Source organism: Bos taurus, chromosome 9 (assembly GCF_002263795.3).
Source record: "Bos taurus isolate L1 Dominette 01449 registration number 42190680 breed Hereford chromosome 9, ARS-UCD2.0, whole genome shotgun sequence".
Classification (NCBI taxonomy): domain Eukaryota; kingdom Metazoa; phylum Chordata; class Mammalia; order Artiodactyla; family Bovidae; genus Bos; species Bos taurus.
Window position 1 is genome coordinate 62174883 of NC_037336.1, and position 18743 is coordinate 62193625.

The 18743-nt window shown below is 42.7% G+C and overlaps 1 non-coding gene across 1 annotated transcript; it reads left to right on the top strand.

Annotated features, from left to right (window-relative positions):
- The first annotated feature begins 17140 nt into the window (after positions 1–17140).
- MIR2285DB (microRNA mir-2285db) lies at positions 17141–17197 on the top strand. The gene has a single exon (NR_162378.1). It is a non-coding gene; the product is annotated as a microRNA mir-2285db (primary transcript).
- The last annotated feature ends 1546 nt before the right edge of the window (positions 17198–18743 follow it).

Here is an 18743-nt window from a genome sequence, read left to right on the forward strand (position 1 = left end):
TCACTTTCTGTAGAGCCTCAAATCAGTCAGTGGTGAGAGCTTAAGACTTTCTCGGGTCCTTCCTGAACATGTACACAGGTCTAGGCATGCACAGAGCCCTACTCATACACGTGGCCTTCCAAATTCCCAGGACTGTGTCAGTTTCTCAGAGCCCCTGTCGCCTTCTCACTTCTCAGTTTTTCCTTTAAAGCTTTTCAGTTATCCACTGCCTCGGGCAGCCACAAAGTTAAACAATTGCTCTGAATTTTTCAACAAGCATCTCATTCCAGGGGAAAGGACTGTTTGCAGAGGCAGCGAACAAGTTCCAAGTTAAAGTTAAATAAAGACAGTCTTGAAATGAGTCTTCCATTATACAGGAACCATTATAATATAACAGAAACTATTATGAAGGAACCGTTATACAGGTCAAACAATGACAGTTCTCTGGGAATGAGGCTTTAAAGCAGTTGCAACCCCATTCTGCCTTCTCCACTGGCTACTACACTGCTGCTTTTCCTCTTGATTATGGGTCCATTGATTTCTGGCTACCATGGACATGAACAGTGGGGTATGTTAAAATGCCACAAAGCTTGCTATTCTTATTGTGAGTCAGCTGTTTTCTTTAATAAATGCTCCCTGGAGGCCTGCAAGCCTTTGATTAATTTCTAGAGTTCTCCCCAAAATTGATTCTATCTTTTGCTAGTTTTCTTGCTGCTTTCGTGTAATTTTTGCAGGTCCTGGCTCTGCCATTTTTCTTTATGTCATCCTATTACATATTTTTTAAGTATTTTAAAATGTAAAGCTAAGCATGACTATTTTGCCTTCCACTGTGATGATGATAATATTTACATGTATTATCTCAGTTAATCCTCAAAATAATCCTTTCAGATGGGTACTATTATTATCCCAGTTCACAAAGAAAATATAATATACAGTGTTTAAATAATTTGCCTAAAATAAATAAGAACCAAGTGGTAGAAACTGGATTTAAACTCATGCTATTTGGCTCTAGAATCAAGGGCCATGCTGCTGCTGCTGCTAAGTCGCTTCAGTCATGTCCAACTCTGTGAGACCCCCATAGACGGCAGCGCACCAGGCTCCCCCGTCCCTGGGATTCTCCAGGCAAGAACACTGGAGTGGATTGCCATTTCTTTCTCCAATGCATGAAAGTGAAAAGTGAAAGTGAAGTCACTCAGTCCTGTCTGACTCTTTGCAACCCCATGGACTGCAGCCTACCAGGCTCCTCCGTCCATGGGATTTTCCAGGCAAGAGTACTGGAGTGGGTTGCAATTGAGGCATTGTGAAAAAACTAAGAATTACTAGAATTAACAATATGTCATTTAGTACTTTATAAATATTAACCCATGGTCAGTTCAGTTCAGTCATTCAGTCATGTCCGACTCCTTGCAACCCCATGAATTTCAGCACACCGGGCCTCCCTGTCCATCACCAACTCCTGGAGTTCACTCAAACTCAGGTCCATTGAGTTGGTGATGCCATCCAGCCATCTCATCCTCTGTCGTCTTCTTCTCCTCCTGCCCCCAAACCCTCCCAGCATCAGGGTCTTTTCCAATGAGTCAACTCTTCGCATGAGGTGGCTAAAGTATTGGAGTTTCAGCTTCAACATCAGCCCTTCCAATGAACACCCAGGACTGATCTCTTTGAGGATGGAATGGTTGGATCTCCTTGCAGTCCAAGGGACACTCAAGAGTCTTCTCCAACACCACAATTCAAAAGCATCAATTCTTTTATGCTCAGCTTGCTTCACAGCCCAACTCTCACATCCATATAATACCACTGGAAAAACCATAGCCTTGACTAGACGGACCTTTGTTGGCAAAGTAATATCTCTGCTTTTCAATATACTATCTAGGTTGGTCATAACTTTCCTTCCACGGAGTAAGCGTCTTTTAATTTCATGGCTGCAATCAACATCTGCAGTGATTTTGGAGCCAAAAAAAATAAAGTCTGACACTGTTTCCCCATCTATTTCCCATGAAGTGATGGGACCAGATGCCATGATCTTCATTTTCTGAATGTTGAGCTTTAAGCCAACTTTTTCACTCTCCTCTATCACTTTCATCAAGAGGCTTTTTAGTTCCTCTTCACTTTCTGCCACAAGGGTGGTGTCATCTGCATACCTGAGGTTATTGATATTTCTCCCGGCAATCTTGATTTCAGCTTGTGCTTCTTCCAGCCCAGCGTTTCTCATGATGTACTCTGCATAGAAGTTAAATAAGCAGGGTGACAATATACAGCCTTGACATACTTCTTTTCCTATTCGGAACCAGTCTGTTGTTCCGTGTCCAGTTCTCCATGTCCAGTTCTAACTGTTGCTTCCTGACCTGCATATAGGTTTCTTAAGAGGCAAGTCAGGTGGTCTTATTCCCATCTCTTTCAGAATTTTTCACAGTTTATTGTGATCCACACAGTCAAAGGCTTTGGCATAGTCAATAAAGCAGAAATAGATGTTTTTCTGGAACTGTCTTGCTTTTTCGATGATCCAGCAGATGTTGACAATTTGATCTCTGGTCCCTCTGCCTTTTCTAAAACCAGCTTGAACATCTGGAAGTTCACGGTTCACGTATTGCTGAAGCCTGGCTTGGAAAATTTTGAGCATTACTTTGCTAGTGTGTGAGATGAGTGCTATTGTGCGGTAGTTTGAGCATTCTTTGGCATTGCCTTTCTTTGGGATTGGAATGAAAACTGACCTTTTCCAGTCCTATGGCCACTGCTGAGTTTTCCAAATTTGCTGGCATATTGAGTGCAGCACTTTCACAGCATTTCAGGATTTGAAAGGGCTCAACTGCAATTCCATCGCCTCCAGTAGCTTTGTTTGTAGTGATGCTCCCTAAGGCCCACCTGACTTCACATTCCAGGATGTCTGGCTCTAGGTGAGTGATCACACCATCATGATTATCTGGGTCATGAAGCTCTTTTTTGTACAGTTTTTCTGTGTATTCTTGCCACCTCTTCTTAATATCTTCTGCTTCTGTTAGGTCCATACCATTTCTGTCCTTCATCGAGCCCATCTTTGCATGAAATGTTCCAGTGGTATCTCTAATTTTCTTGAAGAGATCTCTAGTCTTTCCCATTCTGTTGTTTTCCTCTATTTCTTTGCATTGATCACTGAGGGAGGCTTTCTTATCTCTCCTTGCTATTCTTTGGAACTCTGCATTCAGATGCTTATATCTTTCCTTTTCTCCTTTGCTTTTTGCTTCTCTTCTTTTCACAGCTATTTGTAAGGCCTCCTCAGACAGCCATTTTGCTGTTTTGCATTTCTTTTCCATGGGGATGGTCCTGATCCCTGTCTCCTGTATAATGTCATGAACTTCTGTCCATAGTTCATCAGGCACTCTGTCTATCAGATCTAGTCCCTTAAATCTATTTCTCAGTTCCACTGTATAATCATAAGCGATTTGATTTAGGTCATACTTGAATGGTCTAGTGGTTTTCCCCACTTTCTTCAATTTAAGTCTGAATTTGCAAGAAGGAGTTCATGATCTGAGCCACAGTCAGGTCCCGGTCTTCTTTTTTCTGACTGTGTAGAGCTTCTCCATCTTTGGCTGCAAAGAATATAATCAATCTGATTTTGGTATTGACCATCTGGTGATGTCCATGTGTAGAGTCTTCTTTTGTGTTGTTGGAAGAGAGTGTTTGTTTATGACCAGTGCGTTCTCTTGGCAAAACTCTATCAGCATTTGCCCTGCTTCATTCCATACTCCAAGGCCAAATTTGCCTGTTACTCCAGATGTTTCTTGACTTCCTACTTTTGCATTACAGTCCCCTATAATGAAAAGGACATCTTTTGGGGGTGTTAGTTCTAAAAGATCTTGTAGGTCTTCATAGAACGGTTCAACTTCAGCTTCTTCAGTGTTACTGTTTGGGGCATAGGCTTGGATTACTGTGATATTGAATGGTTTGCCTTGGAAACGAACAGAGATCATTCTGTCGTTTTTTGAGATTGTATCCAAGTACTGCATTTCAGACTCTTGTTGACCATGATGGCTACTCCATTTCTTCTAAGGGATTCCTGCCCACAGTAGTAGATATAATGGTCATCTGAGTTAAATTCACCCATTCCAGTCCATTTTAGTTCGCTGATTCCTAGAATGTTGACGTTCACTCTTGCCATCTCCTGTTTGACCACTTCCAATTTGCCTTGATTCATGGACCTAACATTCCAGGTTCCTATGCAATATTGCTCTTTACAGCATCGGACCTTGCTTCTATCACCAGTCACATCCACAACTGGGTACTGTTTTTGCTTTGGTTCCATCCCTTCATTCTTTCTGGCGTTATTTCTCCACTCATCTCCAGTAGCACATTGGGCACCTACCAACCCGGGGAGTTCCCCTTTCAGTATCCTATCATTTTGCCTTTTCATACTGTTCATGGGGTTCTCAGGGCAAGAATACTGAAGTGGTTTGCCATTCCTTTCTCCAGTGGACTACATTCTGTCAGACCTCTCCACCATGACCCGCCTGTCTTGGGTGGCCCCACAAGGCATGGCTTAGTTTCACTGAGTTAGTCAAGGCTGTGGTCCATTTGATCAGATTGGCTAGTTTTCTGTGATTATGGTTTCAGTGTGTCTGCCCTCTGATGCCTCTCACAACACCTATTGTCTTACTTGGGTTTCTCTTACCTTGGACATGGGGTATCTCTTCAGGGCTGCTCCAGCAAAGCGCAGCTGCTGCTCCTTATCTTGGACAAGAGGTATCTCCTCACCCCCACCCCTCCTGACCCTGGATGTGGAGTAGCTCCTCTGGCCCTCCTGCACCAGCACAGCTGCCGCTCCTTGGACGTGGGGTTGCTCCTCTCAGCCGCCTCCCCTGACCTCCGGCATGGGGCAGCTCGTCTCAGCCACTGCCCCGACCTCGGACATGGGGTAGCCCCTCTTGGCTGCTCCTGTGCCAACACAGCCTGGCACTCTCGGTCGCTGCCCCTGACCTTGGGTGAGAACCCATGACATAGACTTTTCTTTTATTGAACTCCAGATAACTGTAGGAGTAAGAAGCATTCATACCAGATATTTCTTGTCAAGTAATTTTAATATTTTTGATAAAGGCAAACTATTAAATATATAACCGAAGAGTCTTTGATTTTCAGGTTTATTAGAATTTTCATATAAGAAATTTAACAAATTAAAAACAAAATCCTTTATCAGACATAATTTTGTTGTTGTTGTTCAAGAAGATATTGCCACTATATTTTTGAGATCCATTCCTCCATCCTGGTGCCAAAATCTTTTCTGAGGTATTGGTTTAGTTTTAGTTCAGTTCAGTCGCTCAGTCATGTCTAACTCTTTGCGACCCCATGGACTGAAGCACACAAGGCCTCCCTGTCCATCACTGACTCCCAGAGTTTACTCAAGCTCATGTCCATTGAGTTGGTGATGCCATCCAACTATCTCATCCTCCATCTCCCCCTTCTCCCACCTTCAATCTTTCCCAGCATCAGGGTCTTTTCAAATGAGTCCGTTCTTCCCATCAGGTGGCCAAAGTATTGGTGTTTCAGCTTCAGCATCAATCCTTCCAATGAATATTCAGGACTGATTTCCTTTAGCATGGACTGGTTGGATCTCCTTGCTGTCCAAAGGACTCTCAAGAGTCTTCTCCAGGACCAGAGTTCAAAAGCATCAATTCTTCAGTGCTCAAGAAGACTATCTTTATTTAACTTTAACTTGGAACTTGTTCACTGCCTTGGTTTTGCTTGTTAAATTTCAATTCAACAAAAATTTCAGAGTGTTTACTTTGTGCCAATTACTGGGCATACAATGGTGAATAAAGTAGGTTCTGTCATTAACAGGTTCACAGAAGAGTGGAAAAGTCATGGAGTAATGACAGGTGTGCTTAGTATTATAAAAGGGGAAGCATGGATATTATGGGATAATATGATGAGAGACTAGAAAAGGCATCCTTGAGGATATGACATTTAAAATGAAACCTACAGGACAGGCAGAGGAAATTGACATGTGACGGCTAGAGGTCAAGAAAGAATATGGTTTATTCAAGAAGTGAGAACTTATCATGGCCAGAAAACAGAAATTACGCAGAGAGGCAGTCATGGAAATAAAAGGACTTGGCTGAAAGATCCTGTTTGTTCAAAAGCATTTGTTTAGATGAGTTTAACGTCCCCCAAAGAGAAACACACTATCTTCATACATAAATATTCTTTTACCACATCATTAAGAAGTTGCCCAATGGTAGCATACGTGATAGGATTCTACTCTCTTGTTGATAGTTTTAAATGAAGAATTGCCTGTGTTCTGCAATAGAGCTAAAATCTACCAGGAGAGAGGGACAAAAGGTTCATGAGCAAATTGGTAAAAGCAAGCCAAAATATAAAACATAAAAGAGAGACAGAGGGAATGAAAAACAAATCTTACCTGAAGACAACAATACCACTGAAGTTATTCTAAAGTCTTCTCTAATTCAGACCGTCTTCTCTGCTTAGGTATTTTACATAACATCAATTCCTCTCTCCATGACAACTTTTTGAAGTATTACATTTCCTTCTTTCATATGAGGAAACCAAGGTTCATAACCATATATGACTTCACTCACTTAGTGAGTACTTATTGAGTGTCTACTACAGGCTGGCTTGTCAGTGAACTCAGGCTAATGGGAACTTACATTCTAGCAGGAACTTGTTCAAATTCACACAGCTGGTAAACCTCAGCTAGAAAGACTAGACTCTCCTGTTGCACTGCACTGAACGGGAAAGGGCTACTCTTTTCTTAAAAAAGTGATCCAGAAGGCTGTTAATGTTTCACTAACAATAAATTGTACTATAATATCAATTCAATTAAGCTCTCCATTATCTGCTGGCAATACAACCAGTATCTTGATTTCTAGCTGTAGGCAAAGATACCTAATGGGAGGCCAGTTGAGCCCCTTTTTCAGGCAGTTAGAACCATTCAGATCCCTGAGGACTGAGGAACACGGACATATTCCCACTGGGATGTCACTTGCTTCTTCTTGGGTCCACCTCCAATTCTCCTTCTTTAATCTCTCTTGAAGTGAAGTGAAATGAAGTCGTTCAGTCGTGTCCGATTCTTTGTGACCCCATGGACTGTAATCTACCAGGCTCCTCTGTCCATGGGATTTTCCAGGCAAGAGTACTGGAGTGGGTTGCCATTTCCTTCTCCAGGGGATCTTCCCGACCCAGGGATCTAACTCCAGTCTCCCGCATTGCAGGCAGACGCTTTACCATCTGAGCCCACAAGGGAAGCCTCTTAGTTTCTTTTGTATTTTGAGCTCTCAGGAAAAAGACCTCAAAACCCATGTCCTCTCTATCTTTTAAGGACATTTAAGATCCCCTGGGGTCCTGCTCCTCATTCTGATGTGTTCATTTTGGTGTCCTGGTTCCAGGCCCTTAACTCCAGTCTCAAAAGGAAAAGGCAAGACTTCCCTGGGTGGTCTAGTACTTAAGAATTCACCTACCAATGCAGGTGACTTGGGTTTCATGCCTGGTCTGGGAAGATCCCACATGTCTCAGGGCAACTTAGCCCATGTGCCACAACTACTGAGCTCATACTCCAGAGCCCAGGAGCCATGACTAGAGAAAGCCCACATGCAGCAGTGAAGGCCCAGCATAGCCAAAGCTAATAAATTAAATAAAACAAATAAATACAATTTTTTAAAAAGTAAAAGACAAAGATATTTATCTTCCCTAGTTTTTAGGAGTTCCTCTCCCTTCCCTCTGCTCCCATCCCAACACTGGATGAAGAGCAGTGTTATCCCATGTCATGTGTCTGGAGAGACTCCCACAGGCCCACTCCTCTAGCACCACCTTTCTTTTGAAAACGATTCTCTGAGCAAGTAAAGGAGGAAGGCGTAGGAAAGAGAAAGAAAGCTAGGTTTGTCCTCGGTTCTTCCCTTTGAAATACTTTCCAGGATTGTAGGTGGGTAGGGAAGAGATGACTAGAGAAGGGGGGAAATGTATTTTTCTTATTGTTGGTTTGTACTTTTCCTATATTCTAAAAAATACAGACTCAACGCAACACTTTATACTAATGACTTCACCCATGAGACTTTTCTGTCCAGATTTAACAAGTTGAAATTCTTTTAGATTTCTCTTCTAAAGCCTCACTTTTAGACCCTTTGAAATCTAAGACCATCTCTATACTTGCATTACTAAGTTGAAAAAAGTGGAAATGTTAGTCACTCAGTCGTGTCTGACTCTTTGTGAGCTGATGGACTGTAGCCCCCCAGACTCCTCTGCCCATGGAATTCTCCAGGCAAGAATACTGGAGTGAGTTGCCTTTCCCTTCTCCAGGGGATTTCCCAACCCAGGGATCAAACCCTGGTATCCTGCATTGCAGGCAGATTCTTTACCATGTCAGACATCAGGGTACACCAAATTACTGAGTTATATTATTAGTTAAATTTTCAAATAAATATTAGCAGGCTACTTGGCCAAATAGGAGGAGTTTTTTCCTGAGGAGATGCTCTTCTGAAAACACAAGCAGGTTCATGCAGTGTCAAGCAATCCTGGAGGAGTACAGACCCTGTGTACCCTGTGATGTGTGTCTCGTCTTAATATCAGCTCACAAAGCATCCTTGGTGTCCTTCTGTGACCCTCTCACCAAGGAGACACATATCTAGTGAAATTCATCCAGCCTGCAGTCTTATACAAACAAATACAACTGGAGCAGATGAGAGATTAATGACCCAAACTAAGAGAACATTAGTACAGCACACAACCCTCCAGATTTAACTGCTCATGAGCTAATGCACTGACTTGCTAGGATCATCAAGAGAAGACACATCATTTGTTTTCTCTCTTTGTAGATGTTGGGGGGAAATATGAACACTTTCAGCATCTTCATTGAAACTTTGGCATCAAAGCAAGTTTACAGTTATAGAGCCTCCATGTTCCATGTCATTTTGAAGAATTGTTTCACTTTCAGAGATTAAAGTATATCATGAAGTTCTGTGGATTCTTCCCCACATCTACTCTCATCTCTTCATTGATCCTGCCCCTTCTCTTTCTGGATGTAGTCGTATCTTGCGTGGACTTCTTCAGTAGCCTCTGAATCGATCTTCCCACTTTCACCTCTCCAATCCATTCTTCACACAGTACTCAGAGCTACAACATCATTTCCCCTAACTCCCTTTAATGGCTTCCCTTGAATGAGAAGATAAGATCTGAGATCCCCACCATGGGCTCTGAAGCCCCTCCCTACTTCTCCAGCCCCTGCTTTGCTCTCTAAATCCCAACAATATTCTGACCTTGACTTGTCTTGAAACTCCAAGTTCTTTCCTGCTTCAAAGATTTTGCACACATTATTCTCTTGGCCTGGAATACTCTTTCCTCATGCTTTGTTTGATTAACTCCTATTCATCCATCACATCTCAGTTTAAGTATCAGTTCCTTAAGAGGTCTCTCCACTCATTCCGCCTATCAGAGCTTTCTATCATCTCTCATGGCACTCACTTTCCAAATTTATACCTTAACTTGTGTGTTCATTTGTCCCATGTCTATCTACTTCACTATAATCAATCTCCAGGCAGACATGGACATTGGTGCCTTGGATCCCACTGTTCCCAGTGCTCAGAGTGGTATCTAGTACAATGTGACGTGCTCAACAGATAATTAGTGAATGAGCAGATGAATATTTGTGAAAGGAGGGGAATCATAAATCCCCCAAACATGTCTTGCAGAAGCCTTCCTATAGACAATACGAGACTTACAGAAAACCAAACAGACCTTCTCCTAAAGGCATGTCATTCCACAGTTAGTGAAATTTGGGGGGGATAGAGCACACTACCCCTCTCTCTGCTGTACTGTGCTTAGTCACTCAGTCATGTCTGACTCTCTTTGTGACCCTATGGACTGTAGCCCACCAGGCTCCACTGTCCTTGGGGATTCTCCAGGCAAGAATACTGGAGTGGGTTGCCATGCCCTCCTCCAGGGGCTCTTCCCAACCCAGGGATCAAACCCAGGTTTCCCATACTGCAGGCAGATTTTTTTCCCGTTTGAGCCACCAGGGAAGCCCCTGCTGCTCCCAGTCGATTAACTCTACAGATACCCTTGACTGATTCTGCCTCCATCACTCCTACCCGCTACCTCCACCCCCACCCCTGACAACTTGCTCTGAGAAGGGAGTTGAGAGATCGTTTTAAAGACTGCCCCTTCATATGGTCCACTAAGACCTTTAGTGTCTTCTCTTTTCAGATCCTGTGCCCATGAGCCACACAGGCCTACTCTTGCTTCATTTTTTCTTTAACATTGATTTTGTTTGTTTTTTTAATTTTCATTTTATCTTAGAGTATAGCTGGTTTACAATCTTGCTTCTTGCAGTTATTGCAAACAAGCCCCAGCCTACCAGCTCTATTCATCACACATGCTTGGACCCAGCCTCTGGCCCTTCACTTACCCTTGCCTCTCCACCCTATCCTAGCGTTCAGCTCGCTTCTGAAACTCAGCTTGGTTTCCCAGTTCTGGCCCCACTGAAGGAGCAGCCCAGTTTGGCTTTCTTCCCTCCTAAGGGCAAAGCTTACATTCACCCTTAAAATCTCTCCTTTGCTGTTTGGAGAAAATTTCAGCCTGGCACTAAGCCTCTGGCCAGTGCTCAGGCCAAACAGGCAAGTTTCCCCACAAGACAGGAGGTCATTGGAATTCCCTGGTGGTCCGGTGGTTTAGACTGTGAGCCTCCCCTGCAGGCGGGATGGGTTGGTTGGGGAACTAAGGTCCCACATGCCAGCGGCGTGGACAAAAAAAAAAAGTCAAATAGCAGTGGCCCTTACCCAACTCTGAGACCCCATTTCCCTCTGGTCTTCCATGAATATGGAAGTTCCTTTGGCCTCTCCTTTACTCATGTTGTCAGCCCTGAACACTTTGTCCACTCCACTCCCACCCAACCACCTACTGAATCTGTAACCATGTCTAATTCCTTTGTCAAGTTCATCTCCAGATCTAAGAAGCCCTTTTCTTCCCCCTCAACTACTCATCATGACTTGTTCACATTCAGCTCATGAGATTCTCTGTAGAAAGATGAAAACAGGACAGACTTAAATTTTTATTCCCTCCTTCTAACTTACCAGCTTGAGCAAATAACTTAATACCTTAAAGTCTCATTTTAAAAAAAAATCTGTGAAATGGGAATAATATCCACTTAGAACATCTGGCTACTAGCACAGATGTGTCATGTCATAGAAGAAGAAGAAGTGAAGTCGCTCAGTCGTGTCCGACTCTTTGCAACCCCATGGACTATAGCCTACTACGCTCCTCCATCTATGGGATTTTCCAGGCAAGAGTACTGGAGTGGGTTGCCATTTCCTTCTCCAATAAGCATTCATTAAATGTGCAAGGAGGGACCCTTTTGTCAATAGCAAAAAAAAAAAAAAGCCTTTTTTTTGGCTGCATCAAGTCTTAGTTTGGAACTCAGAATCTTCATTGCAGCTTACAGGTATCTCTTTAATTGTGGCGTGGGCTCCAGAATGAGGGCTCAGTCTTTGTGGTGCACAGACTCAGTTGCCCCACAGCATGTGGGATCTTAATTCCCTGACCAGAGGTCAAACCCACATCCCCTGCACTGGAAGGTGGATTCTTAACCACTGGACCATCAGCGAAGTCCCTGGAAGCCTTTTTTTACATACATAATTCTTTTTATGTACATACTAGATGCTGAGAGAAATCATGAGAGCAGCATAGAAAGGGATATATATATGAGCAGGAAAGCGGATTTGGGAGGCCTTAAAAGATAAGCAAAATATGGATTGGAAGGTAAGAAAGGGAAACTTTGCAAGATGGCCAACATGATGAAAGCCTGAGTACTTGATGACATTGGGACCATGGGAGGCAGAGCTGAAGCAAATGAAGGGAAAAGCAGAAAATCAGCCCAAATAGGAAGAACAGAGCCAGTTTTAAAAAGACAAGACCCAAGTGAGATCCATGTGTTCCCTGACTCTGTGGCTTTGGGCTCTCTCATCTCTGTAAGTGGATCCTTCAGAACACAACATCTCAGAGCATTTGTTTATTTCTAACTGAATGAACCCAGTCCAGGGAGTGACACAGTGCACACCTCACCCCAGAAACTAATTAATGTTTGTAAAATGCAAATGCCATCTAAAATAATTGTTATGAGGATCTCACTGAGATCCTATAAGTGCTTTGGCCTAAGCCTGGATGTGGTGACAGGGGCAGGAACCTCCCAGTCTGCTCCTTGATCTTGCGTCACTCTGCTTATTCTTTAGATGTTTGCTGACATCATGGAGAGGCAGTTGTGAAATAGTCCCAGTGAGTTCACATTTGCAAAAGTTCTTGTCTTGTCTATAAAATGACTGGATTAAAAAAAAAAAAAAAAGTAGACTCAAGGTAAATTTCTATTTGTGTTTATTGCTTTACTTCTTTGAACCTCAGTATTTCTGGTTAGATCATAATAGTAATACCAGTACTAGCTCCAGACACATAAAACAATGCTAATACTGACAGGACAAGCATTTTATCTGTATTCTGACACATAGTCTACACAACAGTCCTAAGAAGTAAGGTACTGTTGTTATCCCCATTTTACAGATGAGGAAACTGAGGCACAGAGATACGTTAACTCGCTCAAAGTTGCACACTTAGAAGTGGTGGGGTTAAAACTCAAACAGGGCATCTGCCTCTAGACAATCCTTTTGCCATATTGCTGGTGCCGTGAAGGTAAGCATCTTGACTTCATCCTGACTTTACAGAGAGAGAAATAGAGTTGTGAAGCAATCAAGAGTGGGTTCAGCTCGCTGCACATGTAGATCAGTGACAAAGTCGTAACCCTACCGCCCTGGCCCTTCCTTGGCTCAATTTCTCTACCAACTGATCTGTCTAAAGATGCTTGTCGTCTTGTCATCATGCTTCCATTTTTAATGGTTCCCAAGGCAGTGGCACTTGAGACTGAAGAAACAAAAATACATTTCAAAAACAAAGCTGCTCCATCCTCCAGCTAAAATGCCATTTTCCTAAAGCTCAGGAGTCCTAATAAAAATCGAAAACAGCCAATCCTAGCCTTTTGGCACACCACAGAGTTATCTTACAGGGTCCAAAGCCCGAGGAAATGGACAAGCCCCTCCTCTTTTGTAGGAGCCCAGGGAATGTCAACATCAACAGGTTAGACCACAGGCCTCTGGGCTTTTTTCAGTCCTGAGGTTACACATGTAAAGATAGGAGAATTTTACTTTTAAACACTTGAAACTTCACGGATTCTTTTTAAAGTCTCATCCTTACCCCTTCACCAAGAAAGAGAAAATAGAATTTGGGGAGCAAAACCAAGCTCTCGATGTGGGAGTTGCTTACAGAACTGATTACAGTGTCCCTGCTTTTCAAATACTTATTAGAAACACCCGGGCATCTTAAACCTTGCAATCCTAGAGAATTTCTTCTGGCTTCAGACTGAAGGGCTCACTGGTACCTTAGATTTTGACACAGTTCTAGAAAAGAAAAATCAGGCTGGGCTTTGTTGTCCTCCAGAAACATCAGCAGCAACAGGGTGGAGAAGATCTAACTGGGGGTGGTCTCACCACTAAGCAGTGAGGCTCTGGGGAATGTCTCCATGTTTGGGAGCTACCCTCAGGAATCAGACTGCAGGACGAGGACAGAAGGCAGCTGATGCTATGTGCTAGAGCCAGCCAAGACTGAAGTAATAATAGACATTTCATGTGGCCTGTTCCGTCTGTCGAAAATAGTCCAAAGGTTTTCCAGAAGCAGCAGTCAGAAGCCCTACTCAGAGCCAAAGCCAGCAACTGGAAACAAAGTTGCCAAACCCTTCTTTCCCACTCTGTGTTGTATTATTTTGTGGGTTTTTTTTTTGCTCCCCTTGGTATTTGAAACTTAACCGTCAGCTCTGGTTGATACAAAAAGCACAAGGCTTTCCTGCCGCTGCACTTACAAAGGTCACGTCATTGAAGGCAGAGGCCATCTGCCCGGGAAGGGGGTGGTGGCCAGTGGAAAGCAGTTCTTTCCACATGGGCAGGGTGAAGACTTTCCAGGAGGATGAGATAATCATTTTTAGCTTAGTTTTCAATTCATGTCCAATTTGGCTTAACCTCCCTATGTTGAGAATATACGATGGTATTCAATTTTACTACCTGCTTGGCACTGCAAAGGGACAGGCCTGATTTGGGTTAATGCCCATTTTAGCAGGGAACAGCTACGTGGAAATTAAGTGGAACACCATGTCTTTAGGGGGACTGTCATTCTATGAGAGATTGGCTAAAGGAGCCTTTCCTTTTAAAAAAACTAAGCTATGTCTTTCACAAATACTCAGGAAACTGAAGCTCAGCTTCCCTCAGATAAGTTATATGACAGAAAATAGGCACCTCTGTTTAAACAAATAAATCATCAGAGGGAACAGTAGAAACATAAACATGAATTTGCTCATAAATATTTCACATTTTTTGACCTTCCCATAATTTGGTTTTTCCTTAGGTTTTTAAGTCTAGTACAGAGAGTGCCAAGCACACAGGAAGTACACAAAAAATACTGAAGTGGATGATTTCATCTGTATTGAGCCAAGCGTATTATTATGTATATAACTAATGATAGCATGAGTTGAACTAATAAGACAAACAGTGAAATGGCCCCAAATTACTAGCACTATAAACATAGCTCATTCTTAAATGGAAAGATCACCCCTAATTGGAAGAAGTCTCAGGGTTCACGGTCTCACTTTTCTGAGCTCATCGCACGTATGCAATGTTTGACTGCCCTGTACATTAATCAGCCCTGACGACATCCCTGTGAGATAAATGGACAAGGGGTATCATTTGCTCCAGATGGTGGATGAAGCAGACCAAACATGTGGAAAGGAAGTGACTTGCCTAATGTCACTGAGAAGTCAGAGGAGGAACTGAGATTAGAACCCACAAGCTTCTTCTTTCTGTGCAGCCAACCCTTAGCCCCTTACTGCAAAGTCAAGCACAGCCCCAGATCCTCTCAGAAAAACTGGTCCTTCCTAGTCACTGCAGACAGCATCATTAGTCTGGGTGCTAGGGGATGAAAAGAGAAGGCAGCCGAGCTAAGATGCCACCATCCCCTCAGAAAGAAAGAAACTCATACATCTTTAAGCCTCAGAGTTTATTTTTGAAGTGCCCTTCTCAGTAGTTAGATAAACGCTCAGCAATTTGAGAAGGAACTTTATCTTAAAGAAAAATAAGGGATGAAAAGGGCGATTACGATGGGCTTTCTCCAGATTAAAAGGATTTGAAACCTTTCTGTTCAATGAACTTGGAATGAAGTTCAAATTCAGTTCATAAGCTTATCTCCCAACTTCATTTTTTAAAGTACCTCAAACATCAACTCCCACTCAACTTGATCAAAAGCTTCTTCTGCTTCAAGAGACTGAGCAGCCATCAGCCCTCTTGCTCATGTAGCCAAGTCAGTGTTCTTAATCAGCATAAAAAACACCAGGAGCCAAAGGGAGGTTTTTAAATAAAAAGTGGTTTGATGCGGCTCCAGGCTGGTGGCAGCCTTCTCAGCCCAGAAAAATATGCGGCAACTCCTCAAAAACGCAAAGAGGCCAAAGACCAGGGGCACATTACTGCACAAATATTTCTCAGGCCTCAAGCCCCCGGTTGTTTGGTCCTTTTCTCTCAGTTTACTCTCCTCCCACCCCAACAGCACTCCAACTGCCCGCCCTCATTCGGACCAGGATTTCAGTGCCCCTTCTCCTTCCTAAAAATACGCCATTTGGACTTTTCTTCCTTCTCGCAACAGATTGCTCCTAAATCCATTAGGTGGGGCAAGGCACAGACCTAAGAGGTGATCAGAACTAGCTGTTGGAGCCCCAGTAGGGGGAGAAGAGTATCCCCATAGTGGGTCTGCTGGGGGTGCTTCTGCAAGCAGCAGGCTGGCTTGGAGTAGCAGAGTCCACGTGGAGTGAGAGGGTGTCCCCAAGGAAGGGCAGCCAAGTGTAACATATCAGAGTCCAAGCAGATCAGAGGACATTCCGGCAGGGGTCAGAGGATGGGAGTAGAATAAGAGACTGGTTACACAGAAGTGATAAATCACATGAGTTAACTTACTAAGGACAGGGGGAGCTAGGTTTCTCACTGTTGGTAAAGAGTGAAAGTGAAAGTCACTCAGTCATGTCCAACTCTTTGTGACCCCATGGATAGTCCACGGTATTCTCTAGGCCAGAATACTGGTGGTAGCCTTTGCCTTCTCCAGGGTATCTTCCTGATCCAGGAATCGAACCCAGGTCTCCTGCATTGCAGGTGGATTCTTTACCAGCTGAGCCATAAGACAGTTGAAAATATTGAAACAGAAATGAACTCTGCAGTTGTTTGATCAGAATTGGCAGTATCTAGGTGAAACATGGTTTCCAATGTATTCATATAGATACAGAAATCAATGTGTATATACTCACATACCTACTGTGGAAGGTAGAATAATGGATTCCCCAAATGTCTCCATCTTAATGCCCCATATCTGTGACTGTGTTACCTCACAGGGCAAAAGGGACTTTGTGGATATAATCACATATCCTGAGATGGGAAACTTATCCTGGATTATCTGGGGGCCGGAGGGTGGGGGGGGGGGTCCAATATAATCACAAGGGTACTTGTGATTATGTTGGAAGGCAGGAGGGTCAGAGATGTTATGACAGAAGTAGAGGCAGGAGAGAAAGATTTGAAGATACTGTGCTGCTGGCTACTTGACATTTGTGACAAAGAGGCCACAAGCTAAGGAATGCAGGCAGCTTCTAGAAGCTGGAAAGGCAAGGAAATGAATACTCTCTGAGAGCCTCAAAAGGAACATGGCACTGCTGACACCTTGATTTGAAGCATTCTGATCTCCAGAACTTGAGATAATAAATATGTATTGTCGTAAGCATTACAGCAGCAATAGGAAAGTAGTGAACATATATACTGGTTAGTTCTGTACAATAAGAGAGCCTGAGAGAAGATCCCCAGTAACATGTGTATGTGTGCTTAGTCCCTCAGTCGGTCCAACTCTTTGTGATCCAATGGACTGTAGCCTGCCAGGCTCCTCTATCCATGGAATTTTCCAGGCAAGAATACTGAGGCACGTTTCCATTTCCTCCTCCAGGGGATCTTTCAGACCCAGGGATTGAACTCACATCTCCTGTGTCTCCTGCATTAGCAGGTGGATTCTTTATCACCACCCCACCTGGGAAACCCAACAGAAGCATACCCAGCTTATATTGTATTGGCCAAAAAGTTCGTTCAGATTTTTCTGTAACATCTTATGGAAAAACCCAAACAAACTTTTTGGCCAATCCAATAAATACCATTCTCCACTAAAAGGAGAAATGGCTGATTCAGGGCTGGAGCCTGGAAAGTATAGGTAAATTTGGAATATATTTTGTGTCAGAAAGAAAGAGGTGCTCAAAGAGCGATGAGGCTTTGTCAAAAGGACACATAAGTCAGCTCAAAAGGGCTATGGTTAAACAAATCCAGGAAAATCTGAGCATCAAAATACACAATGATAGTAACAAATTATAAACCATTGACTAAAATGGAAATACAAACCTTAAGGACAAAAATTAATAAATGAATGAATTTGAAGCTTGATTAAAGTCAGGACATTTACATCATTACAAAATACCTCCTCACAAAATACTAAATAATTGCAAAAGAGAAAAAGGTAACTTTACAACAATGCAGCTTGGCAGATAACATCTTAATCAAAGTATCAAAGTGAATATTATCACTAAAGGGACAAATCAAAATCATGCCACCCAAATGGGTTGCAATCAGAAGACCACATCATCATCAGTCCTGTAATATTCCTGCCAAAATGTGCAAACTTAATCTACTTGTGTGCAAACATCTGACAAAAATAAACCAAGGGGCATTCTACAAAACAACTGGTCCAGAGTCCTCAGAATTTTTTAAATCACAAAATTCAAGTCAAGACTGAAGGATTTTTCCAGACTGGAGATTACAGGGATGTGACAACTAAAGGCAACATGTGATTCTAAACTGAACCTTTTTTTCTATAAAGGAATTTGGCGAAATTTGTATGAAATCTGAGTGTTAGATCATAGTAACCTATCAGGGTTAATTCCCTAATTTTGGTAGATGTACTGTGATTCCATAGAATACACTATGATTCCAGTGTACTTCCTGGAAGTACAACTTCCAGGATCTAGTGCCTGATGACCTGAGGTGGAGCTGATGTAATAATAATATAAACAAAGTGCACAATAATTAATGTGCTTGAATTATTTCAAAACCTTCCCCTCCCACTCCCTGGCCCCGATCCATAGAAAAATTGTCTTCCACAAAGCCAGTCCCTGGTGCCAAAAAGGAATAAAGTATTAGGGATTATGTTACTCTTATATGATTTTGGAACAAAATTCTTTGCTTATAACTTTTCTGTAAATTGAAGATTATTTCAAAATATTTTAAATGTATCACCTTTAGTCTCCAATTCTTATTCTGTAATAAGATCTTCTCCCTTCAACCGTGGCTTTAGTTCTCTTGGTAGAAACAAACATTTTTCATTTTCCCGGGAGTCAGAGCACCTTCCATCAGCTGCTCACCTTGGAGAATGTCTTGCATTTGGGGCACAGCGCCTGGCAGGGCTGGCAGCGGCACTGATTGAATCCTGGGTGGCGTGAGATGGTAAGGGGAGGTGTGAAAAGAGAATTTTGAAAAGCAGTCAGAATGTTCTTGCTTCAGTTTTTAAAAATTTTCTAACATCTGATTAAAGTACCCAAGCTCACTGTGGAGAGTCAAGAAAAAAAGTTGAGTATTATCTGTTAGAATTTTTGTTTTACCATCAATTTAATATCACCAGAGCTCTCTGTTTAA